Here is a 27,998-nt window from a genome sequence, read left to right as displayed (position 1 = left end):
ATCTGTCACCTCAGATTTTAATACAGTGATAATGCAGCATGTTACAAATAATTTCCCTCTTCAAACAATGGAAACAATTGCAACGGTTGAAAAAATATTCTATCCAGTCCTTGCTGTTATTGGTGTTCCTGGCAAGTGATTACAACCATTGAATGTGTGTAAATATGTGCATAATCTTCTCTCTGGTTTTACTCCGTGGGTGACAATGTTCCATGCTAATCTGGTGATCAGAGAAAGAGAGACAGCCGAGGAGTGATATAATTTCATTAAGTATGAGGTAAGCAAAAGAAAAACTATTGTTACTGGATTTGCTGATCTAAGCAAACATTTATGTTTAAGTCTCATGGTTAATTTAATTTGCCACATTTATTAAAATAGAGCATAACGTCTGCCCAGAATCAATGCTGGAAACGATTGTGGATGTATGTGCAGGACAAATAAAATTCAGTGTAGAATTGTATTGAGTTTATTTAACTAAGACGAGTGGAACACCTGAATTCAGTGACTTTGCATGGGTGTATATATCAGTGTAGAATTGTTGTGAATTTTGTTCAGTAACAAGACTGGAATACTTGAACCCAATATCACTCTATACGGGGAGATTTGTACTGAGTGAGAGTCACTAAGAAAAGTGATAAAGCTGTCCCCCATTGATCATGAATTACTGAGGGCGTCTGTTAGTGTTGCATTGTGCTGAGTGGCTGTAACGAACAATTGTGGAATACCCTTACCGCACTAACGGTTTTGTTTTTTTAACGGGAGTATTTGTCAATGTAGAATTGTACAGACTACTGGTTCAGCAACCAGACTGGAATGCCTAACACGCAATAATGGGAGCATTTGCCAATGTACAATTCTACTGAGTGCAGTTTATGTGCCAGAGTGGAACTCCTGAGCCCATTGACCACATATTGCTGAGAGAATATATGCGTCGGATTGCACTGAGTGTACGTCACTCAACAAAGTTGAACACCTGACCCGTTGTGGCACGTATTGCTGGGAGCATCTCTCGGTGTAGAATTGTACAGAGGGTTGGCCTCTCACCACTGTGGAACAAATGACCACAATCATCATTTATCACTGGGAATATCTTTCAATATAGGATTGTACTAAGAGTGGATCACAAACATGAGTGAAATTGCTGAGCCTGTTAATCATGCAGGACTGGGAGTGTCTGCCAGGCTAGACTTCTGATGAGTCAATAATTGGAAATGTATAAATTGTTCCTATTTTGAAATCATGCTTTTTATTAGTCACAGGTTTCTCCATTCCATCGTATTCCCTAAGCCTTTTGCTAATCTATTAGGTTGAAAACGGGAACAGTTTTGCACTGTGTAAAAAATATGTTTGGCAATGAGTATATCAGTGAAATGTCTCGATATTTGATTTCTGTTTTCTATGAAATGGCTCCAACACAAACAGATAGCAACGAGTCATACCATTTTAACAACTGTACACAATTTGTACATGATTTGAATCATCTTTATGCTTTCATTTCATTCCCATGTCTCTGGAAGTGATCTACGCTGTTTTGTATGATTATATTAGTGTTTTCTTAAACCTGTGTTGCTGCTTCAAAAGATTTGTGAATCTTTAATGCTAAACCCCTAATCACATCGAGCCTGTTCGGGCGCTTAATTTCCAAGGATTATTTAGGATACTTATTGTTCTGATCAAAAATCAGCACCTGCCGCTTGGCGAAAGTGAAATGAATATGCCATTGATATTACCACTGTGCAAGTTTATTAATTATTAGTTCAGGAATTTTGTTGTAATCTGCCTCTACATTCATTAAACTCTCAAATTGGATGCACCAGTAAATTTTGAAATTATCTTTCTGTTGCCTTATTCCTTGTCGCTTATGTAAATTTTGAAGGACAGTGATCCCCGTCGAGATCATTGTGCAATATCAGTTCCCATATTCCAGCAATATAAGTAATTTCCTGAAACACATCTTCCCTGCTTTTTCCCTGCATTTGTAGCCTGCTATCTGTCTTAAAATAGATAGATAGTAAAATCTGCTTTTCCCTAAATCCACTTCTGATATTTGTCATGAAGCTGTTATTTTTGGTTCCATTATTTTTCCTAATACTGATGTCATTCAACTGGTATACATATATATCGCCTTTTCTGATTTTTTGTTTCAAATAAACACAGGACAAATAGTAACCGTTTTAAAATTCATTTGTAATATTCCTTCTGAGCTCGGAGCTGTGCTCAAGAAGTCCATTTCAATTTTCGTCCATGTCAGAATGACTCTCCGTGCTCAACGTTCCAGTAAACCCAGACTGTCCCTAATCACTCAGTGGATGGCATGCTGCCTGGCAGACACCATGAGACCGTTCCACATCCAATTTCCCTCCACCATAACCTCCTGGGACATTCCGTGGACGAATTTTAGAATTGACTAATTTAGTTTAATTTACTCTTAATTGTCACAGGAAATCCCGTAGTTTTCTCAACGGCTCTGGCCTGGGAATAAAAACACTCGAAGTTTTCTCGTCCTGATTACTGTACAGGAACCATATTGTGAAGAATAAAGGAGTGGATGTCGTTCGTAAACATTTGTATATTTCGCAATCAGATTGTTCCGCTGAGACAGTCAGTATATGTGTTGGCTATCCTGTGTTTTTCACGACTGTGCTGGTGCCAATCTGGTAAATTAGTGAATACGTAGTTGCCATTTTCTTCTTTAGATTTGAAGTTAAAAAATCAACGGGTTTCCTTCTAATATCTAACATATTTCCTGTTCACATGTCCGTCTGGGGCACGTAACTTCGAGCCATTTACCTCAAGTTAAGAGAATTGGTTGTCCAAATATTTCCACTAAATTAACAATATATCCCCAACTCCGACAGCTCATTGATTACAGTTCTCTCTCCTCAATTCCCTGAAATACATTTCCAATACCTCCCAGTTACCCCGCCCCTGCTTGATCTGTTCCCGCGATGCTCCCTTCCACACCAGTGCCTCTGAATAGTCTTCAATATTACTCCGCCCTACATTCAGACCCCTGTGGTTAACGGAACAGTCGGCCGTGTTCATTCAATTCCCTGTGCTCCTGCTTCCACACTTTCCACTCTCTGCAGGGACCCTGATAATGTTTCTCTCGCTCTTACTTACCACCCCACCAACCTGCACCTTCAACGCATCATCCTCGAACATTTCTACCACATGCAGAAAATTTCACCGCATCGCCTTCGGTCCCACTACACATCCTGACACACTCTTCTTCTAAAGTGCCAAGCTAAAGCTGCACTACATTTAATTAAATGATACTAAATGAAAATGTATTGCCTCGTCCAGTTTGGACTCCTCATTTACACCATACACCAAAAGAAATCTAATACCTGCCCCTTTACTTCCCTATTTCCACTTTCCAAACTCACAAAAGCACATTACAAGTAGCAATGTGACATTTTCTAAACTACTGTTCAGTAATTGTATTTGCTTCTCAAGATGGAGTTTCCTGTACATAGGGATATGACGAAAAGTAGATTGCGTGACAATATGCTGAAAGCCTCTCTTTAGTCTGCAATTCTGACCCTGGAACTCCTACAGTTTCCCACTGATGCTGAATCAGGAAGAGCTTTGTTCTTTTCATTTAAGCACCAGACTGTACATTGGACTCAACGCTGAGGTTTAAACCTGCGGATTATAACAATTGCTCCCATTTTCTGGCATGGCCCGAGCAGATAATGGAGGATGGTTTCACCAGATTCATTGGAAGGTGAGGTGATGTATGCTCCTATTGGGTTGTGGGATTCCATATTAGTGCACAGCTAGTGAGCTGGCACAAATCTTGGGCTCTATCAAACGTTACCCATGACTTCCACGGTTTACTGCTGCCGCTTCCTCTTTTGCATGTTTCTCTCCCACCTCACAATCTATTATTCCGCTGTAAAGCTTTGCAGTCAGGCTTTCTGATTCCCAAACACGGAAGGAGGGCTCTCCTGCACGAGAACAAGTTTGCAGTTCTGCGAAGGGGTTTGGAAAGTGTTTCATCCAAGGCCCATTAGGGGGTGGCGGGGGTAGGGCGGGGTCCACCTAAAGCCCGGGAAGGCCGATCCACATTTTGAGATCCCAATCACTGGTGCGGAAGAGAATTGCGTGATGGGATCTCAGAGAATTAATTTACAGCCCAGAAGTGACCGACGGCGGATAGACATCTTACCTTGTGGAGAGTCTGCTGCTGAGGGCAGAAGATTCCGCAGAGGGGGATCTGAGAATTTTAAGGCTCCGAACCTCAAGTGTGTCTAACTCAGAGGGGCGGTGTCAGATCCGGGAGATAGGGTTCGGATACTGGTTTTGTCTCATTCCGGGTACTCCACATTGAGCACTTCATCAATTTTTGTAGCTGAATTCAGATGTGTTTAGTATCTGTACTTCAGAAGGATCTGTTTCCAAGATGACTCCCAACCGTGGGTTGTGTCGAATGCTACGCAGTGTTTTACCATTTTAATATTCTGCCGAAGTTTATGTTCAGATTAGCTGATGGGGGTGCCGATACCGGGGCAATCCAATTACCATGGAGTGAGGGCCGTCCTGGGTGCCAGGGACGAGGGTATTGGTGTTGGAAGGCGGCGGTGGAAGGCTCTGATGCTTGGCGGGAAATTATGATGTTGTCAATAATCCAACCCGGATGCGCGTCTGTGTGGTGTGAGATCTGATCTGCGAATCTGGATCAACAATTTTATCCTGCGAAACAGATAAAATCAGAGGCTTCCAGTGTTATTGACATATTTAAATTGGCAAACCGGCTGTTTATTTGTGGATGTTTGACTGATGCTTGCCTCGTCTCTGCAAACTGAGAATTGGGCTGATTGAAGTAGTTTGGGGTAGAGTTTTTTTTAAATATTTTAATCTCCAGAAACCTACACCATCACCCGTTTTTAGTTCAGAAATCTTTTCCTTCCTGTCGGATTCAGAGAGGAAGAATGTTTCATCGGGAAATGTCAAGCTCATCTATCTTCTCTCTTTTATAGTTAATTTATTTGGAATTGTGATCCTGTCGCAGGGAAAATGTGGTCTCTCTTCCTGCACCACTCGTTACTTGGTGGCCACGGCAATGGCCGATCTACTGGTGATTATCACTGACGCCATTCTAAACGAGGTGAATTATTATTATTTCCCAGTGAGTTTCCTGGACGTCACACCTGTTTCCAGTGTCCTGAGATGTGCAGCCAGAGACTGTTCTGCCTGGTTTACCATCGTTTACTCCTTTGATCGGTTTGTGGTCATTGGTTGCCAGAAGCTGAAAATGAAATACTGCACCGGCAAAACTGCAGTTGCAGTTCTTGGAACAACCGGAATAATTTTCTGCTTAAAAAAACGTTCCCTGGTACTTTACAATTAAACCTTATAACATAATCGACAATGTGCCATGGTTCTGTTTTCCGAAGCCAAACTAAAATACAGACCCCGGATGGGTCGTATTTGCCTTGATCGATAGGATTTTAACCCCATTGATACCATTCGTTTTAATACTGTTGCTGAACGCTCTGACAGTTAGACACATTGTCGCGGCCAGTCGAGTCCGTAAGGCACTGACGAGTCAGGGTAAGGGAGAGCGTCACAGTGACCGAGAAATTGCCGGCAGGAGGAAGTCTGTGTTTTTGCTCTTCGCCATATCGGGCAGTTTTATACTCCTGTGGTTGGTGTATGTCATAAAATTATTTTATTCTAACCTTAAAGGATTAGTTTCCCTCACCCTTCCTGAATATATATTTCATCAAGTCGGATTTATGCTACAGAATATGAGTTGCTGCACAAACACATTTATTTACAGCGTGACTCAATCGAAATTCAGGAAGCAGGTCAAGAACGCGGTGAAATATCCGGTTACATTAATTATTACGGTAATGCATAAATAAAACTCAGAACAGCCCAGGGGCGGTTCCCAAAGTTTCCAGGCGTTGAACGGAATACCTAACCATAAACTCCTAAAGGACCCACCGCATAGAGTCAGTCACCATGGGAAAAGAGAGTTGCCGGGGAGTGCAATAAATTGCAACCTGCACTGCCCCTATTCTAAGCAATCCTGCGAGCTACACTAGTTGACTCACAGCCGTCTGACAATCAGAAAGCCAACCTAGCCAATCGCGGTTCCTCAGCCGGTGACTCACAGCCGCTTTAGCTCTTCAGGAACCTGCTCAAGTGAATGAAACCACCGCAGCCATTCAGTGATCTCGGTCACCGAGTAGCACGCCGCTCAACCAATCCAATAATTCCAACCGAGGACGGTCAGCCGCCGCATCCAAACGCGAAGATTCATCCAGAGACTCACAGACGGCTCAGCCGATCAGGGAGATCCATCTGTGACTGTCAGCGGCATCATCCGAACAAGGAGCAGAACCCGATCAATGATGGGCATGTCTGCCAATAACCGAGCTCAGCCTGTTGCCTGACAGGTATTCAGTACGTCCAACATCCTAACCAATCCCTCCTCTCTTCCACGGCGTGTCGTTCAATCAGAACTTCAATCTTTGACAGGCCCTGATGAAACAAATGTTGTGTGCGTAATGTATGATATCTACAACATCCAATTGTGGTTTTGCTCTAACAGAGTGACTGCTGCTTTCTCCTACCAGAGGATTTTGACAGCCCTGAATTGTCTTCGAGCAAAAGGCGCTTCAAACTCCTAACAAAGCAGAATGTTTTGCTCAGCACAGTAGCGCCCACACTGTGATTGACAATACTTTAAGCCAATCTGTGAGTGCTTTGCAGCTCATTGACCAATCGTAATGCGGCCTTGTTCATCGATTATATGGTGTCATACACACTTCACCGTCTGTCATCTTGCCCTGGTTCCTGGAGAGTGGCGGAGGAGAGATCATTAAATTGGAAACACAGTGGGAATTAAAGATAGTGGAAATGTAATCCGTTGCTATCATTTAAAGCTGCAAGTGTACGACTGAAATGGAGGGGTTGAACTACGAGCAAGGATCACATAAAATAATAGAAATGTACAACACAGAAAGAGGCAGATCAGAACGTCGTACTTGCACTGGCTCTAAAAATGAATATTTCAATTAGTACCACTCGCCCGCCTTCTCCCCTTAACTTTATATCTTTTTCTTTTCAAATGGTCTTCAGCATGCTTCAATTGAACCTCACTCCACCACAATCTTATTCAGTGCTTCCACCTCTTATAAAACTCCAAGCGTGTCAAGGGTAATAGATATGTCATCTTTGCTTCTATCAACATTTACTTTAAAACTGTGACCTATCGTTCTCGATGCATCCACCAATGGGAAGATTTTCAGCCTATCTTGTCCAGACCACCCATGATATTGAACACTTCCAACACATCTCCTCTTAACCGGTGTTCTCTAAGGAAAACACTCTTAACATCTCACACTCCTCTTAATAACTGAAGGTCCTCATCCCTAGAACCAATGTCAGCAAATATTTCTGCATTCTCTCCAATATTTTCACATCCATTCCAAAATGCAGAACCTGCTGAAGCCTAAATATTGTGGTATGCTTGTTCGGGCACTCTGTGTCCCTCACCATAAAGCCCGGATATGCATGCTTTATTAAGCACAATCTCAAACAGCCCTGTCAACTTCAATGAGTTATCCCTCTTCTCCTTTGCCCCAAGCCCTTTTGGAGATCAACTCATATTGTTACACTTCTCTCCCTGTCCCCCTAAAATAATTACTCACTTCTTTGTTCTCCGCTCTCAACTGCCAACCCATTCCACCAACTTAACTGTGTTGTCTTGAAAATCTACATTATCCTCTTCACAGTCCTCAGTGTCTCGTATTTGATGCTTATCACGTCCAATTCAGAATTGCATTTTTATTCTCCATGTGCTCTTTCAATTTCAATACAGCAATTTGATTTAACTTTATGTTTTATGCATTATTCAAAGTTCACAGTAACTTTATATTCCTGAGTGTTGGTTATCAAGTTAAGTTCTACAAGTCAGATCTAACTTTCGACCACTTGGTTGAGCTATCGTATCTAATGAAGTACATGAATTTGACTTTTTCACCCGTGTTTGGTTATCAATCCTAAATTATGAACTAAATATTAAATTATACTCTCATGTATGAGGTATCTTAAACGATCGTGCATTTGTGTGTGTCTATGTGTGTGTGCCACTGCATTGCCCTTTAGTTAAATGTGGAACAGTCATGGAATGTACCTTAACGTATTCTATGAAAAAATGTATTATTTATTAAATGTAATATACTACATAATTTCCATTCTCTATATTCCATTTTATATGATCAATTTACACCTCCTACACCCTTCAAAAAATCCACAACCAGGACTGTGCCGGTAGACCAGTCGTGTCAGCCTGTTCCTGTTCACGGAACCCATTTTGTCCTATCATAACACCCTTCTCTCTCGGCTTGCCCAATCTCTTCCCACCTACATCTGCGAGTCCCCTGGTGCCCTACATCATATCAACGATTTCCACTTCCTTGTCCCCAATTCCTCACCTTTACCATGGTCGTCCAATCCCTCTACGCTTCAATTCCACGCCAACATGGTCTGAGGGCTCTCTGCCTCTTCCTTAAACAGAGGCCCGAGCAATCCCTTACCAGCACCACTCCCCTCCGTCTGGCTGAACTTGCTTTTTCACTGAACAAATTCTCCATAAGCTCGCCTCACTTCCTCCAAATAAAAAGGCTGGCTATGGTTACCCAGATTTGCCTGTCTCTTTATGGGATATGAGGAAAATTCCTTTTTCCAGTCCTGCTCAGCCCAACTCCCAATACGCTTTCTCGTGTACAGCGATGACTGTTTCCATGCCACTTCATGCTATCATGTGGACCTGGAAAAATGCATTAATTTATCTTCCAATTTCCACCCCTCCATCAATTTTTCGTGGCCCATCTCTAACATTTCCCTTCCCTTTTTGATCTCTCTGTCTCAATTTCAGGTGATAGATTATCCGTCATTACTCATTTCAAGCTCAACGGCTCCCAAAGCTATCTCGACTACAACTCCTCACACCCTGCTTCCTGTAAGAACTTCATCCCATTCTCAGTACCATGGCCACCGTCGCATCTGTTCCGATGATGCGACTTTATAAAGTTCTGAAATGTCTTCCTTCTTACTTCAAAAAGTTTCCTACCCGCGGTGGTTGATAAGGGCTCTCAACCATGTGCGACCCACCTCCCGTGCCTCTGCCCTCACACCTTCCTCTCCCTCCAAAGTCCTTGTCATCTGTTGCCCTCAATTTTCACCCCACCAGCCTCAACATTCAAAGGATCATCTTCCGACATTCCCGCCAACTAAGGCATGCTCCACCACCATTCACATCTTCCCCTCACACCACCTCAGCCCGCATTACGACGGACCGTTCTCTCCGGGACACCCTGGTCACCTCCTCCATCAACCCCAAAATCCCAACCCCAACCCACGGCATCTTCTCATTCAATCGCACCAGCTGCAACACCTGCCCCTTTACTTCTCACCTCGTCAGCGTCCAAAGGCCAAACAATCAGTTGAAATAAAGCAGTGCTTCAATTACACTTCCCTCAATTTGGCCTACTGCATTCGCTACTCCCAATGCGGTCTCCTCGACCTTGGAAACACAAAACGCAGACTGGGTGCCCGCTTTTCAGTGACCTTTGGTCTATCGACAAGCATGCCCCAGACGTTCCTGCAGCTTGCAATTTCAAAGCAGCACCCTGATCTCTAGCCCACATGCCCGTCCTTGGCCTGCTGCAATTTTCCACTGAAGCTTAATGCAAACTGGAGGAACAGCACCTAATCTTCCCACCAGGCACTTTACAGACTTCCCGACTTAATATTAAGTTCAACAGCTTCAGATTATGAACTCTCTCCTCCATCCTCAGATCTTCTTGATTCACTTTATTTAAACATATATATATTTTCCATTGTTATGTACATATATTTTTCCATTATTCCACTATTTATCTCCATTATTCTTATTAAAAAAAACATTATTTCCATTCATTGTTTCCTCCCCACCTTTTGGTTTCTTTCTAACTTTTCTCCCCAACTGTCTCTTCCCCACTCCCACTGCAACGGAGGTAACCTGTCACTTGCTTATTCTGTTTTCTACATTTAATGTCACCATTATCACCTCCTTTCGCCAGTATCACCACCATCCCTTTGACATTTTGTTTATGACAGAGTTTGCAAACACTTGTTTGCCTTCACTTATCACTGGCCTTACATCCAGCTTCATGTGCCCCACTCCCTTAAACAGTATATATTGCATCACATTTTTACTTCTGTTTAGTTCTGAAGAGTCATACGGACAAGATTGTTATCTCTGCCTTTCTCCCCACAGATGCTGTAAGACCTGTTGAGATTTCTCAGCAACTTTTGTCTTTCTTTCAGATTTCCAGCATCTGCAGTATTTTGCTTTTATTTATTTTTGTTCATTCCCCCCTACACGGTCCCTCGCCCCGCCACTCTTATTAATACTCAACAGGCCTGGCAGTATCTCTGGAGAGAGGAGTTGTGTTGAAGCTTCGCGCCCCGTGTGACTCCTTTTAGAACTAATTGTTCTGAAAACGCAGTTAACTTTGTTTCTCTTTCCCTGATGCCACCAGAACTGTTAGGTTTTCCCAAAGCTTTCTGTATTAATCCAAGGAATATTTTGTTATTGCTCTGTAGTGCAATTGATCTGATTCCTTATTCCAATTCGGCAGAGAATAGTTGGTGTGAAATGAGATTTGTAACCAAAACAGTTTGTAAAGATACTGAATAATATCAGAGTGGCGCACTACTGAATTGCAATTTATTACAAAGTTGTACAGTGAAGGAATGTACCTTAACGCTTTTTTATGAAAATGAAGTGTTATTTTTGAAATATTAAGTATTATACAATTTCCATTCACTATTTTCCATTTGATCACAGGATTTTTTTTGTTCATTCCCAATTCCCCGCGCCCCTTTCCACTCGTGTTAAAAGTTTTAAGTGCCTAGCCTATTGTGAGGATGGATATTATTGTTTTTAATATTTTTGGGGAATATTGTGTTAATCTGTAAAAAAAAAGTTGTGTCTCTGTGTGTAAATGAGTTAAGGTGTGAAAAAGGTTAATGGAGACAATTGTCCTGGGTGGATTGAGGGACAAAAGGTGTAGAGGAGTTTAGTTCATGCATTCGTAATGCAGTTATAGTCAGGAGGATTTAAAATTAAATAAGTAGAATTTTGTAATGTTCATGAAGACTAGAAAGCGACTTGCTATTTTTCAGCTTTTGCAATTCAAATGTGAGTAAGGCCTTTGCCACTCACAAAGGGTTTCTTATTAAAGAAGTGTTGGTCATTAGAATGCATTTGACAGGAAAATTGAGGCTATTGGAAACCATGTTGGGTTTTATAATTTGGGGAAGTTGATTTCAAAGAGGACAATGGAATTGAAACTAAAAGGGTGAGAGACATTTAAGGGCACGTGTTGATTTGCACTGTGCTTGCTGTGTGAGGGAAATATCCACGAAACATCTTTGTACTGAGAGGAGGTGCAAACACTGATGTAGCCATATATGAATCCAGAAAACTCTGGTGTTCCTGAAAGCAGTCTTTTTTTTTTCTCAAAGTCTCCTGTATTTTGAATGCAGAGTGGACGGGAGTTTGAAATATCCTGTTTCATACCTTCACTACAGCTGCCACAGTATTGCTTTGGGTAACATTGCTGCGTTTTCATAGTTAAGCATCTATTAGACCGTCTTGCCTGGAAGGCGTACACTTGTGAGTCTGAACAAGTATCTTGTTTTGGAAAAAATGTATTCTTAGGCTATTTTAATTGCATAATTGTAATCGCGTGCGCTTATGCCTTATTCTTTTCTTGTTAATATATTTTTTTTTATATTTCCAAACGTATCACGGGAATCCTGTGCTCAAGAGATCAGTAGGTTCCTTCAGGATTTCATAAAACGAAAAAAGATATTCATTGTCCCTAAGACATGTTTCCTCCTGTGATTTGGCTTGCTCACCGATTAACATCTCCTGTGGTCATAGCATTACTCCAGCTCTGATCCAAGCTCCTTGACCTGATAAATTCAATTGTAAGGTTCAAGTAGAAAGACAAAGAGTTAGGCATGTATTAAGTAGACATAGGAATGCGCTTTAAATAAAGTCGCTCTGGAAATACGGGATGCATTGATGGTGATCTTCCAAAATAGTAAAGACTCTGGAGCAGCTGTTACAGATTTGAAGTTGCAACACTTAACCTCACTTTTTTTTAAAAATAGGGGGAAGAAAAAAAAATCCAGAGATTTACAGACCAGTTAGCGCAACATCAGTAGTGGGGAAACTTCTACAGTGTATTATAAAGGACAAATACAAAGTCAGCATAAGTTTACGAAAGGGAAATCGTGCTCATCCAATCTACTGGAAGTTCTTGAGAACGTAACTATTAGAATAGGTAAGGGTGAACCAGTGAATGTGGTGCAATTTATTTCAAGATGGCTTTTGATACCGTCCCACATAAGAGGCTGCTGGGCAAAATTAAAGCATATGGGATCGGTGGTAATATACAGGCATGGATTGAGAATTGGTTGACACACCAGAAACAAAGGGTTGGTTAGTGCTTGGGCCCCAGCTATTAATGTTATATATTATAAATGACTTGGATGATGAAACCAAGTGCAATAATTTCAAGTTTGCTAAGGAGACAGAACTGGGTGGGACTGAGAGTTGTGAGGAGGCTGCAAGGAAGGCTGAAGTGCGATTTAGGAAAGATGTGTGTGTGGTTAAACACATGGCACATGCAGTATAACGGAGGGGAATGTGAAGTCGCATGCTTTGGTTTGAAAAACAGAGAGGCAGAGTATTACTGAAATTGTTACATATTGGTAAATATGGATGTGAAAAAAGGATCTGATTGTCCTTGTTCACCTGTCAAGGAAAGTAAACAGGCAGGTGCTGGAAGCAATTAGGAAAGCAAATGGTCTGTTGGACTTCGTTGCAAGATGATTTGAGTTCAGATGTAGGGGTGTATTACCGCAGCTATACAAGGCCTTCGTGAGACCACGCCGGCAGTGTTGCGTGCAGTTTTGGTCTCATAGAGGTAGTTCAGTGAATGTTCACTACGCTACTCCTGCGAATGGCAGGTCTGCTGGATGAGGAAAGATTGGTTAGACTAGATATGTATTCACCAGAGTTTTGGAAAAATTAGAGAAATCTGATTGAAACGTATAAATTCTAACAAGGCTTGACAGATTGTGTGCAGGGAGGATGATTCCCCTGGTTGGGGATTCTAGAACCAGGAGCCACAGTCTCAGGAAACGGGGCAGGCAATTCAGTGCTGCGCTGAGGAAAAATGTTTCCAATCAGAGACCAGCCAACCTGTGAATTTTCTTCCACAGAAGGCTGTGGATGCTGGTTCACTGAGTACATTCAAGAAATACATTCATATTTTATTGGATATTAGGGGCAACAAGGTGTTGGAGATAAAGTAAGAGCATGGCGTTGAGATAGAAGATCAGCCATGATCATATTGAATGGCGGAGCAGGCTCGAATGGTATTCTCCTGCAACTAGTTTCTATGTTTACTTATACAAATGTAATCAAGAATGCAGATACTTACCTTGTGTCAAAGCAAAGGAATCTTGGTAAGACTGATAAAGGCAGGATTGGTGCAGCTGGAAACAGTCGGCCGCTGCATATTATGCACGTAGCATGCAAGTTAATACTTCAATGTTGTAAAGGTTTAAGGCAGGGAATAATTCTGTGACTAGCAGCTGTGGAGACTGAACTTTAGATTTGTTTTGTCTGGCTTCAATATCTTTCCAATAGATTTTTATGAAATTTTGCGATCACTTAAAGCTATATCTGCAAAAAAAATTGTTCTGACGAGTAACTGTGAAGCTATGTACATGCATCTCTTGCCAAATTATAATGAAATGTCCGTATTTAGAAAGTAATCTCCCATTTCTTCTTTAACTAACCGCTGATTAGTTAATCATAATCATACCTAATGTTGAGTAAATTCATTACCCGAATTCAAAGGGTATTCAATTTGTGAGGCCCTCAACCCTAGGTTAATTTACTTAAGCCCGCTTCTGTCATGTGCTAATGAAAATGTAGTGAGTGACATCCATTTTTGGAATAAAATGATTGAGCTTGCACCTTATCTAATATCAGCTTTTTAGGGTCATGTATGTTCTATAAATTCCCTCGAAAAAAATTTATTTCAGGCAAAATAAGGCCTGGTTTTCAACGCTCTCCTCCTGGCAAATTTTCCTCTCTGTTGGAATGTCGAGTGTTTTGATAGTTATTTGAGCGTTTGTACATGTTTTCAACGCTTTATTGACAGTCTCATTTCAGTTACGCACAACTCATCTCTCTATCTAGAGGCTAGAAAACAATACTGGTTTAGTCCCGCTGAAACGAATTGACAGTAAAAGACTAACTTTTCCGCTGGAAACTGACAGCGGAAGCTTAGACGTCACAGCATTTTTAAATTTCATGTCTGGGGTCTGGTGGCAACTGACTGCTTGGGTGGATTTGCGGCAGATGGCAAGGGGTGCTTTGGTGAGACAAACAGAGCGATAGCCCTGATTAAAAAAAAGACTGTATGGATGATAGGCGCTCACTCCGTAAGATAACCCTGTTCTCTCTCATAGATGGGAATGTTTGTTCCAGGTCGAGTTAGGTGGGGGATGTTATAACCCGTCCAAAGACGAGGTCCATCATACTGTTAACTTACCGAACGGGATCACAATAAAGTTACGACCCAGGGTGAGGAGGAATGAGCTAAATGCCCTTCATTTTAACCCCTTTATGTTGTTGGCAGCAAGGAAAAATTAAGAGGTATTCCAATACCAGTGGATGCTTTTTCAATTGTGTTCATGTTTTACAAGGAGAGAATTTAACCAGGCTTTCTTGAGTCAAAAAAAGACTTATCTTATCAGTTACTAAAACCCTGAGGAGTAATAAAAAAAAAACGCAACATACATAAGCCCGACCAGAGATGAGAAATCAGGCCCACAAAATAGGGAAAGAAATGTATCAATGATTCAGCCTTTGGCTTGTCCATTAGGCGTATATGGCAAAACGCTGTGGCTGTTAATTTTGGTCATTCCGGTAGAGCTGATTTTGGTTCTACAGTTCAGTTAGTGTGAAGAGACTTGGTTCTGCAGGTTGACTGAATAGGCTAGCCTATTTCCTTCCGAATGAGGCTTTGCTTACTTTCCTCCAGCAGCAAAGAAAGACAGAAAGAGAATAATTTTGACTGCCAGCTGCAAGGAAGCCTTGTTGATCTTCATCTGTTATAACACTCACAGCATACCTCAGCACACACAGATCAGGCCTGCAGATAGATTGCAAGGCAATTACTTTTGTATTCCTAGAAGGGAAAAACATAGCATTACCTATGTCTTTCAAATCAGTTCAGTGTCACATTGTGAGATATAGCTCAACAGAAGATGGTTTGGATGTCTGCTGAGATGCGACAATCAGCATACACTGTCTCTGCAATTAAAGCTCAGTCTTTTGCATTTCATTTCTTCCTTTCAGCTTTATCTGTCTGAAGTAGCCTTAACACCTATTTAAGTGCAAAATTCCACCTTCTCTCTGGAGTTTCCGGCCAAATTTCATCTGCATAGCAATTTTCCAAAAAGAGGCTAACTTACATTCTTACCTATCTTTTTCTCAGTGTCTTTGATATATGATTTTTTTTTAAAAAAAAACAGCTGTTTTCCTTAAAGCTGTTTTCAATATGCCAGCAAGGAAGTCAGGTCTGCGACAAACCGTCGTGACATTTCCCCTGAACAATGAATGAAATTAGATTCATTCTCATTTCTTTGCAAATGGGAAATAATAAAAGAAGAAACAAACAAAGACAAAGATATTCTCCTGGCCTTGGTGAATGTCACCTCCTTGGACCATAAGACCATAAGAAATAGGAGCAGAAATTAGGCCATTCAGCCCATCGAATCTGCTCCGCCATTCAATCATGGCTGATAAGTTTTTCAACCCCATTCTTCCGCCTTCTCCCCGTAACTTTTGATCCCCTTACCAATCAAGAACCTATCTATCTCGTTCTTAAATACACTCAATGACGTGGCCTCCACAGCCTTCTGTGGCAATGAATTCCATAGATTCACCACTCTCTGGCTAAAGAAGTTTCTCCTCATCTCTGTTCTAAAAGGTCTTCCCTTTACTCTGAGCCCCCGGGTCCTAGTCTCCCCTACTAATGGAAACATCTTCCCCACATCCACTCTATCCAGGCCTTTCAGTATTCTGTAAGTTTCAATCAGATCCCCCCTCATCCTTCTAAACTCCATCGAGTATAGGCCCAGAGTCCTCAAACGTTCCTCATATGTGAAGCCTTTCATTCCTGGGATCGTTCTCGTGAACCTCCTCTGGACCCTCTCCAGGGCCAGAACATCCTTCCTGAGATATGGGGCCCAAAATTGCTCACAATATTCTAAATGTGGTCTGACCAGAGCCTTATAAAGCCTCAGCAGCACATCCCTGCTTTTATATTCTAGTCCTCTCGAAATAAATGCCAACATTGCATTTGCCTTCCTAACTACCGACTCAACCTGCAAGTTAACCTTAAGAGAATCCTGGACTAGGACTCCCAAGTCCCTTTGCACTCCAGATTTCTGAATTCTCTCCCCATTTATAAAATAGTCTATGCCTCTATTCTTCCTACCAAAGTGCATGACCTCACACTTCCCCACGGTATATTCCATCTACCACTTCTTTGTCCATTCTCCTAACCTGTCCAAATCCTTCTGCAGCCTCCCCGCCTCCTCAATACTACCTGTCCCTCCACCTATCTTTGTATCATCTGCAAACTTAGCCACGATGCCCTCACTTCCTTCATCTAGATCATTAATGTATAAAGTAAAAAGTTGTGGTCCCAACACTGACCCCTGCGGAACTCCACTAGTCACCGGCTGCCATCCTGAGAAGGACCCCCTTATCCCCACTCTTTGCCTCCTGCCAGACAGCCAATCTTCTATCCATGCTAGTACCTTGCCTCTAACACCATGGGCTCTTAGCTTACTGAGCAGCCTCCTGTACGGCACCTTGTCAAAGGCCATCTGGAAGTCCAAGTAGATAACATCCATTGGCTCTCCTTTGTCTAACCTACTTCTTACCTCCTAAAAGAATTCTAACAGATTTGTCAGGCATGACCTCCCCTTGATGAAACCATGCTGACTTTGCCCTATTTTATCATGCACTTCCAAGTATTCTGAAATCTCATCCTTAATAATGGACTCTAAAATCTTACCAACGACTGAGGTCAGGCTAATCGGCCTGTAATTTCCCGTCTTTTGCCTCACTCCCTTCTTAAACAGGGGGGGTTACATTAACGATTTTCCAGTCCTCTGGGACCCTCCCTGACTCCAGTGATTCCTGAAAGATCACCACTAACGCCTCCACTATCTCTTCAGCTATCTCCTTCAGAACTCTGGGGTGTAATCCATCTGGCCCAGGTGATTTATCCATCTTCAGGCCTTTCAGTTTTCCTAGAACCTTCTCCTTGGTAATGGCCACCATAATCACCTCTGCTTCCCGACTCTCTTGAACTTTGGGGATGTTACTCGTGTCTTCCACCATGAAGACTGATGCAAAGTACCTATTCAGTTCCTCTGTCATTTCTTTGTTCCTCACTACTACTTCTTCAGCGTCATTTTCCACCGGCCCAATGTCCACTTTTGCCTCTCTCTTACCCTTTATATATCTAAAAAAACTCTTGCAATCTTCTTTTATATTACTGGCTAGTTTACCCTCATATTTAATTTTCTCCCTCCTTATTTCTTTTTTAGTTGTCCTCTGTTGGACTTTGTAGGCTTCCCAATCCCCTGGTTTCCCACTGCTCTTCGCCGCATTGTATGCTTTCTCTTTAGCTTTTATGCTGTCCCTGACTTCCCTTGTCAGCCATGGTTGCCTCATCCTCCCTTTAGTATGCTTCTTCTTCCTAGGGATGAATTTTTGCTGTGTCTCCCAAATTACTCCCAGAAACTCCTGCCATTGCTGTTCCACTGTCTTTCCTGCTAGGCTCATCTCCCGGTCAATTCTGGCCAGCTCCTCCCTCATGCCGCTGTAGTTGTCTTTAGTCAACTGTAATACAGTTACATCTGATTCCAGCTTTTTCCTCTCAAATTGCAGGGTGAATTCTATCGTATTATGGTCACTTCCTCCTAAGGGTTCCTTCACCTTAAGCTCCCTTATCAAATCTGCCTCATTACACATCACTAAATCTAGAATTGCCTGTTCCCTAGTGGGCTCCACCACAAGCTGCTCCAAAAAGCCATCTCGTAGATATTCTACAAATTCCTTTTCTTGGGATCCACTACCAACCTGATTTTCCCAGTCTACCTGCATATTGAAATCCCCCATGATCACTGTAACCTTGCCTTTCTTACACGCCTTTTCTGTCTCCTGGTGTATCTTATGCCCCACATCCTGACTACTGTTCGGAGGCCTGTACATAACTCCCGTTATGGTTTTTTTTACCTTTGCAGTTCCTCAACTCTACCCACACAGATTCTACATCATCTGACGTCAACTACGTCATTTCTTGCTATCGATTTAATTTCATTTCTTACTAACAAAGCAACCCCACCCCCTCTGCCAACCTGCCTATCTTTTCGATAGGATGTATATCCTTGGATATTTAGCTCCCTGTCCTGATCCCCTTGTAGCCATGTCTCCGTGATGCCCACCACATCATACCTGCCAATTTCAATCTGCGCCACAAGCTCATTTACCTTATTTCGTATACTGCGTGCATCTAACCATCTGAGCTCAGCAGCCAATACAGGTAACCTTTTTACCTTGGAATTATCACATACTGTTCAAACTGAATTTAGCAGTTAGCCCTGATTTATTTCTTGCCAGTAACCAGAACACTAAAATGTTTACAATTGTAAATTCAAAGATTCAGGGCCATGGTGAGTTATAAGAATTTTATTTTTTCCCCAGAGAAGTCTAAGACACGCAATGTCTTGATCATCACCAAGCAGCTCAACAACAGGTGCACTATACTTCTAATTGTAGAAATTATTCAGCCGAGTTCAAACCTTAAGCTGCATAATTTCGCGTCATCAACAACCTTTGCACTTTTTCCCTCCCCAATTCATTCATGGGATGTGTGCATGGGTCATGACCAGCATCTATTGCCCATCCGCATTTGTCTTTGGGAACAGTTTCAAAATTTAAAGAGCGAAAACATTTAAAACATTTAAGAAAATAAATCGTATCAAAATAATGCTATTCCGGAGGTTTTTCATGCATGTTAACTCAGCCCTGTTGACCCTGCAAAGTCCTCCTAACATCTGGGGACTTGTGCCAAAACACAGGAGAGCTGCCCCACAGACTAGTCATACTCACAGAACCATATCTTACAAATAATGTCCAAATAACAGTCCAATTCCCTTTTCAATGCCTCAACTGAACCTGCCTCCACCACTCTCTCAGTGCATTCCAGGCCTCAGCCACTCACTGCCTGGAAAAACTTTTTTTCATATTGTTTCTGATTTTTTTTTTACATATTATTTTAAATCTGTGTCCTCTTGTTCTCAATTCTTCCATGAGTGGGAAATTTCTCCCTATCTACTGGGGACTCTATAGTCAAGGGCTCGGATAGGCGCTTCTGCGGTCATGAAAGAGACACCAGGATGGTATGTTGCCTCCCTGGTGCCAGGGTCCAGGATGTATCTGATCGGGTATGGGACATTCTGTAGGGGGAGGGAGAACAGCCAGAGGTCGTGGTACACATTGGTACTAATGACATTGGCAGAAAGAGTGACGAGGTCCTGCAGCAGGAGTGCAGGGAGTTAGGCAGAAAGTTAAAAAACAGGACCTCTAGGGTTGTAATCTCAGATTACTCCCTGTGCCACGTGCCAGTGAAGCTAGAAATAGGAAGATAGTGCAGCTAAACATGTGGCTGAACAGATGGTGTAGGAGGGAGGGTTTCCGATATCTGGATCATTGGGATCTCTTCCGGGGCAGGAGGGTCCTGTACAAGGAGGACGAGTTGCATCTAAACTGGAGGGGCACCAATATCCTGGCTGCGAGGTTTGCTAGTGTCACTCGGGAGGGTTTAAACAAGTATGGCAGGGGGTGGGAACCAGAGCAATAGGTCAGCAGGTGAAATAAATGACTGGGAACTATTGAATATGGCCAGTAGGACTAAGAGGAAGAGCAGGCAGGGAGAAATGACTGAACACAGTGGGACTGGGGGACTGAAATGCATTTATTTCAATGTGAGATGTATAACAGGCAAGGCAGATGAGCTTGGATTAGTACTTGGGACTATGATGTTATTGCTATTGCAGAGACTTGGTTGAAGGATGGACAGGATTGGCAGATAAACGTTCCAGGATTTAGATGTTTCAGGCAGGATAGAGAGGGATGTAGAAGAGGTGGGGGAGTTGCACTGCTGGTTAAGGAGAATACGACAGGAGGACTCCTCGGAGGGGTCACGCAGCAAAGCAATATGGGTAGAGCTCCGGAATAGGAAGGGTGCAGTCACAATGTTGGGGGTTTAGTATAGGCCTCCCAATTGCCAGCGGGAGATTGAGGAACAGTTATGTAGGCAGATTTTGGAAAGATGTAAAAGCAATAGGGTTGTTGTGGTGGGTGATTTTAACTTTCTCTATATTGACTGGGAATCGCTTAGTGCTAGGGGTTTGGAGGGTGCAGGATTTGTAAGGTGCATCCAGGAGGGCTTCCTGAGACAATGTGTAGATAGTCCAACTAGGGAAGGGGCAATACTGGACCTGGTATTAGGGAATGAAACCCGGCCAGGTGGTCGAAGTTTCAGTAGGGCAGCATTTCGGGAAAAGTGACCACAATTCAGTAAGTTTCAAGGTACTGGTTATTAAGGATAACAGGAGTCCTCGGGTTAAGGTGCTTAATTGGGGGAAAGCTAATTATAACAATATTAGGCAGGAACTGAGGAATCTAGACTGGAGGTGGATGTTTGAGAGCAAATCAACAACTGACATATGGGGGGCTTTCAAACGTCAGTTGATAAGAATTCAGGACCGGCATGTTCCTGCTAGGATGAAGGATAAGTAGAGCCAGTTTCAGGAACCTTGGGTAACGAAAGATATTGTGAGATTAGTCAAAAAGAAAAGGGAAGCATTCGTAAGTGCTAGAAGAATGGGAACAGATGAAGCCCGTGGAGAATATAAAGAAAGTGGGAAGAAACTTAAGCAAGGAGTCAGGAGGGGTAAAAGGGGTCATGAAAAGTTGTTGGCAACCAGGATTAAGGAAAATCCCAAGGCCTTTTATACATATGTAAAAAGCAAGAGAGTAGCCAGGGAAAGGGTAGGCCCACTCAGGGACAGAAATGGGAATGTGTGTGTGGAGCCAGAAGAAATGGGAGAGATACTAAATGAGTACTTCTCACCAGTATTCACCAAAGAGAAGGATTTAGTGGTCAATTAGTCTAGGGAAGGTTGTTTAGATAGCCTGGATCATGTTGAGATCAGGCGTCTTGAAGAATATTAAGGTGGATAAGTCCCCAGGGCCAGATGGGATCTACCCCAGAGTACTGAGAGGGGCAAGGGAGGAGATTGCTGGGGCCTTGGCGGAAATCTTTGTATCCTCAATGGCTACGGGTGAGGTCCCAGAGGACTGGAGAATGCCCAATGTTGTTCCATTGTTTAAGAAGGGTAGCAGGGATATTCCAGGAAATTACAGGCCGGTGAGCCATACGTCAGTGTTAGGGAAATTATTGCAGAAGATTCTTTGTGACAGGATTTACTACTATTTGGAAGCAAATGGGCGCATTAGTGAGAGGCAGCATGGATATGTGAAGGGGAGGTCGTGTCTCACTAACTTGATAGAGCATTTCGAGGAAGTGACAAAGATGATCGACGATGGAAGGGCAGTGGATGTTATCTACGTGGATTTCAGTAAGGCCTTTGACAAGGTCCCTCATGGCAGGCTGGTACAGAAGGTAAAGTTGCATGGGATCAAAGGTGAGCTGGCAAGATGGATACGGAATTGGCTTGGTCATAGAAGACAGAGGGTAGCAGTGGAAGGGTGTTTTTCTGAATGGAGAGCTGTGACTAGTAGTGTTCCGCAGGGATCAGTGCTGGGACCTTTCCTGTTTGTAGTATACGTAAATGATTTGAAGGAAAATGTAACTGGGCTAATTAGTAAGTTTGCAGACGACACTATGGTTGGAAGAGTTGCAGATAGTGAAGAGGATTGGCAAAGGATACAACGGGATATAGATCGGTTGGAGACTTGGGCAGAGAAATGTCAGATGGAGTTTAATCTGCAAAAATGCGAGGCAATGCATTTTGGAAGGTCTAATACAAGTAGGAATTATACAGTAAATGGCAGAAACCTTAAGTGCATCAATGGGCAGAGTGATCTGGGTGTACAGGTCCACAGGCCACTGAAAGTGGCAACGCGGGTGGATAAGGTAGTCAGGAAGGCATATGGCATGCTTGCCTTCATCGGCAGGGGTACTGAGTATAAAAGCTGGGTAGTCATGCTGCAGCTGTATAGAACCTTGGTCAGGCCACACTTGGAATATTGCGTGCAATTCTGATCGCCACATTACGAGAAGGATATGGAGGTGTTAGAGAGGGTGCAGAGGAGGTTTACCAGGATGCTGCCTGGTCTGGAGGTTATTAGCTATGAGTAGAGGTTGGAGAAACTCGGATTGTTCTCACTAGAGCAATAGAGATTGAGGGGCGACTTGATAGAAGTTTAAAAAATTATGAGTGGCATGGACAGAGTAGATAGTCAGAAGCTTTTTCCCACGGTGGAAGAGTCAATTACTAGGCGACATAGATTTAAGGTGAGAGGAGAAAACTTTAGAGGAGATGTGCGGAGCAAGTTTTTTACGCAGAGGGTAGTGAGTGTCTGGAATTCGCTGCCACAGGAGGTGGTGGAAGCAGGTACGATAGTGGTGTTTAAGGGGCAGCTTGACAGGTACATGAATAGGATGGGAATAGAGGGATACGGACCCCGGAAGTGCAAAATGTTTTAGTCTGGCAGGCAATATGATCGGCGCAGGCTTGGAGGGCTGAAGGGCCAGTTCCTGTGCTGTACTTTTCTTTGTTCTTCCTTCTTTGTACTGTGCCCAGGCCCCTCATGATTTTGAATACCTCACAATTTCTCCTCTCAGCCTTCTCTTCTGCAAGGGAAACAGGTTGGGGAACTTCAGGCTATTTTCACAGCTGAAGTTCCTCACCCCAGAACCATTCTCTGGAATCCTTGGGGAACGCAACAGTATAATTTTCCCAAGTACAAAAAATAGCCATTCAGCACAACTCTGTTTTCTGTCACTCAGCCAACTTCGTATCTGTGCGGCCATGGTCCTTCTTACTCTGTGATCTTCCTTCCTGCCTGCTCGTATACTTATTATGTGGCATTTATAAAATGTTGTTTGGAAGTCCATGTACACCAAATTTCCTCGCTTACTTCCCTCATTATCCTGTGATGAAACCCATTAGTACCTGGTGACATATCGACTTTCAGTATAGCCAGCCACTCTGATATTTCCATTTTGTCAATTTTAGATTATCCAGTGAATCAACTGCCATATCTTGAGTTATAAGTTATGTAGCATCTTCTGCCTTGGGAAAGAAGGCTGCAAAGTTCTCAATTAGTACTTCAGCCAGGTCTCCTATCTCCATGCATAGGTCAACTTTTTGTTCTCTAATTGGCTGCACACCTCTTCTACCTTTTTAAAAATGATTTCTATGACACAGATAGCTCTGAAAGAAGGCATTATTGGGAGAGTCTGTTACTGTAGAGCGCCACAAAGTGTGGGCTACGAACTGGAGTGGAACACCTGACCCTAGTGACCGTTATTGTTGAATTCTACTGAGTTTGGGTCACTAACGGAAGTGGAACAACTGAACTCCGTGGCTACACAATACAGGGAGTATCTGTCACTGTAGGACAGTGCAGAGTGTGATTCAATAACTAGAACAAAACACCTGATTCCAACGACCATGTATTACAGGGATTATTTGTCATTGTCGAATTGTACTGAGTGTGATTTACTACTCAAAGTTTGACATCTGACCTCAATGATCATGAATTCCTGGAAGTATGTCTCTGTAGAATTGTATGGAGTGTGGGTTACTAACTGGAGTAGAATACTTGATTAAAATGGTCATGTATTACTGAAGTACTTCTTATTACAGGGTGTGGGTTATTAACTGGAGTAGAGCAGAACATTTCTATTTTGAAATCATTGTCTCAGGTGGCAGGTCTCTCCACAGCATGGAGTTGCTTTCGTGTTTTATGAATTGAATTGTTCGTAAAGGGGTTGGTTTACATTGTTGGTTGAAAATTTTGGGTAATAATTGTATAAAATGAATAGTGTCCTGTTTCCTAATTAACTGCAGCAACAAACAGATGTTATCTATTTACTTACAAGTAAACAGCAGGATAGTGATAGTATATTATTCAAATCCATTGTTCAAAAACATATCTTTAATCTCTGTACAATTGCTGTAAACACTTGCTCGTGCTAATTAATCTCCTTCCCTTAGCATGGTCCTGAGAATCTGTGGGACTGTTCAGGGAGAGAATATTGTGCTTTGGTTATTGCCGATTTAATTTTTTTGTAACTAATTAATATTTAATGACTTTTTTTTATCTGTGATTCAGAGTCCCTACACATATAACCTGCACTGACTTCTACCCTTAGCTCAGTGTGTCCCTGCTGGAAACTTCCGTTAGGTTTGCAAGCAACGTCCTGGGCTTTTGGCCACATGCCATTTGAACACAAGATGCCTCTCCCACTCTGAACTCTCTATCCTGTCTCCTTACAATGTTCAGCATTGTAACTCACTATTTTTCGACTGGCCACTTTATTGCCTGATTCTGAGATTGAATGCTTAAGAGAATAACTAGCACTCGCATTTGCTTGGACAGCATGTGCTGTTAATGGGAGTTGGGTGCAGCAGTGCTATTGGGAATGGAGGGCGTGTGGGCTGGTATTTGGGGTGTGGATCCACGATCAGTGCACAGTCCAGGGACATACCCAACATAAAAGCAAAAAACTGCGGATGCTGGAAATCCAAAACAAAAATAAAAATACCTGGAAAAACTCAGCTATCCCCACCTATCACTGGCTCTATTCAGCTCTACTTGTCCCACCCCCCCTTAAACCAGCTTATATTTCACCTCTCTTCTATTTTTACTTACTTCTGTTGAAGAGTCATACGGACTCGAAATGTTAACTGTGTTCCTCTCCACAGATGCTGCCAGACCTGCTGACATATGCAACATGTCCACATTCACCAAGCACTGGAGCCTGCTCCTCTTGGACAGGACTTCCATGGGTCCCTTCCGGTCTATTCAGAATCTCAGACGTTTTACAGCACAGAATGAGGCCATTCAGCCCATCATATCTGCACAGATTCTCCAAATAAGCAATTCATTTATCGCCATTCTCTCACCTTCTCCCCGTAAGCGTGCACATTCTTCCTATTCAAATAACAGTATAATTCCCTTTGGAATTTTAAATATTAAATTTTGAATAGAAATGTTACAGGCGTTTCCACCAATGGGAATAATTTCTTTCTAGCCACCCCACCCCATTTTTAATAATAATTATGACCCACTTGTATGTTTGCCCTTCCTATTGGCTACGAGTTACTGTAAGCATTTAGGCCATCTCCGAGTAAACTACTGTTTCTTTGGTTTATCTAAATTTTAATCATTAATATTTTTCCCAATTCTGATGAAAGATTAACAACCTTAAGTAGTAACTCTCTTTCTCTCACCAAAGATGTTGCCTGACCTATTGAATGTTTACTACACTGTTTGTGTTTTCAAATCTTTTTTCCGATGGCCTCAGTATTTCAATTATGCTCAAATACTTTAGGTGGGTTACATAGATGGTGGGCCAGGCTGGGAGCTGTGGGGCGGCAGGGCAGGATGGGGGAAAAGGGGAGTGTGTGGATTTTCCGAGGTTTGAGTTTCCTCACATTCCACGAGGCGCAACTTTTCTATTCAAAATTTTCCCACCCACAAGTCAGCTTGATTGACAGAGTTGGCTGCCCGAGGCAACACAATCTGAAAGCACATGTACACTGATGACACCCAGCTCTACCTTACAGCCACCTCTCGACTCCTCCCACTGTTGCTAAATTATCAGTGCTTACACGACATCTAGTAGTCTCATCCGACATCACTGGACGAGAGGAAATTTCCTCCAATTAAATATTGGGAGGACTGAAACCATTGTTTCCAGTCCCCACTCCAAACTCTGTTCCCTAGCTATCAACTCCATCCCTCTCACTGGCAACAGGCTAAGACTAAGCCAGTCTATTTGCAACCTTGTTTTAACATTAAATTCCAAGATGAACTTCTGATATTCGTGCCAACATAAACTTCCAACTTCACCATGTCATACTCTCTGCTGCTGCAGCCCTCATTCTTCCCTTTGTTACCTCTGCACTTAAATTTTCCAAAGCACACCTAGCTACTCTCTCACATTGTACCCTCTGTAAATCTGAGGTAATTCAAAACTCGCAGCAAGCCCTGGTCCCTATCACCCCTAAGCCCACTAACCTACATTGATACCTGGTCAAGCAGCATCTTTATTTTCAAATTCTCATCCTTGTTTCATATCCCTCCATGGCCATGGCACTCTCTATATCTGTAATCTCCTCCAGCTCCATACCCCAACAAGATATTAACGGTCTTCTAATTCTGGCACTCTTGTGTGTGCCCAATTTTCATTGTTCCACCATTCGTGGCCATCTTCAGTGGCCTAGGCCCCAAGCTCTGGAATTCACTTGTTATGTCACTCTGCTGTTCTATCTTGCCTTCCTCCTTTAAGACACTCCTTAAAACCTGCCTCCTTGACAAAGCTTTTGATCATTTGACCTGCTATTTCTTTATGAGTCTCGATGTCATACTTTGTTTTATAACATTCCTGTGAAACACATTGGGACGTCTCATTCTGTTAAAGATGTTACATAATGTTGTTGTTGTTGATACACAGAGTGGATGGCAGGGTTGTTACATTGATCTTAACCCTGCTATGATTGTGGGTTGATTAATGAGTCAATAATAATGAGTAGCGGCCTGTTTTCCCAGACCTTGTTTTGTTTCATACTGGCCATGCACTACAGGTATTTAGACTACATCTTTGTTTCCCATTTGTCAAGCTAGAATACTATACTCAGCGACTTGGTAATGTATGTATCAAAGAGATGGCAACGTATGTACCAATACGTGTTGTCGTGGAACAGGCTAAGTTAGGATTATTGATTTTGGGGAGCTGTCATGGAACAGACCAAATTGAGATATTCTTTGCGCTTTAGAAAAAATGTCTTTTTTTTTATATTATTTTATATATATATATATATATATCTTATTTTTCATTTTTATATATCAATTATAATTGTCATGTTATTATAATCAGTATTCAATATTCAGTTTTTTTTTATTTTAACACATTACTTGTAATAGTCACTCATTCCTGTTACATCCAGAGTACAGTTCTGAACCTAAGTGAGATACCAAAAGTGCCTCTCAGGCCTCTCCCTACAACAAACAGTATCAATAACCTCACAGCGATGTTGGGAGTATGGTAAGTCTGCAGGTGAAACCAACCTCCGCAAGATTAAGAAGGTACAGGAGGACAATAAAATTAGAACATATTTAGATCTGTTCAGGGATTGAGCCAAACATTGGCAAATGGCATTTGATTGAGATAAGTGTAGTATGATGCATATTGACCAGACCCACACAAAATACACACATCATTTGCATGCTTTGGAAAAACCATTGGGATTTTCCTCATCAGTTGGGTCTTTTCTAGACCAATTAATAGAGATTAATCAGTCAATAACACCATTAGCAGTGCAGCATGTGACTGTCCAAATAGTAGAGGGCGAGTCAGACCTTTGTTACTTTTTATCCAGCATTTCCTTTGTTCCCATGTTGGTATATTCTATCAGTTCTGTGATGTTAGAACAAACTGAACTCATTCTGCATCCCTTCCACTTACCTAATATTTTTGTCTAGTGAATTGGGACTCACCTGCTAACGTGAGAGCGAGTTGCCCCACCCATTCTTCAATCCCGTTATAATCCGTCCCGGC

The 27,998-nt window shown here is 42.3% G+C and overlaps 1 long non-coding RNA gene and 1 pseudogene across 2 annotated transcripts in view; one reads left to right on the top strand and one right to left on the bottom strand.

Annotated features, from left to right (window-relative positions):
* On the bottom strand, positions 1 to 27,980 carry LOC144672037 (uncharacterized). Its single transcript, XR_013574063.1, has 2 exons — positions 27,938 to 27,980; positions 1 to 220 (listed from the first exon to the last, which is right to left on the bottom strand). It is a non-coding gene; the product is annotated as an uncharacterized LOC144672037 (long non-coding RNA).
* Positions 1 to 27,998, top strand: part of LOC144672036 (uncharacterized) — a 1,123,005-nt pseudogene that overhangs the window by 1,063,450 nt on the left and 31,557 nt on the right. The gene's annotated exons all lie outside the window — the stretch shown is intronic.

This window comes from Cetorhinus maximus, chromosome 35 (assembly GCF_964194155.1).
Source record: "Cetorhinus maximus chromosome 35, sCetMax3.hap1.1, whole genome shotgun sequence".
Taxonomy (NCBI): domain Eukaryota; kingdom Metazoa; phylum Chordata; class Chondrichthyes; order Lamniformes; family Cetorhinidae; genus Cetorhinus; species Cetorhinus maximus.
The sequence above is the reverse complement of the archived record's forward strand: the minus strand, read 5'-3'. Positions and strand labels throughout refer to the sequence as shown.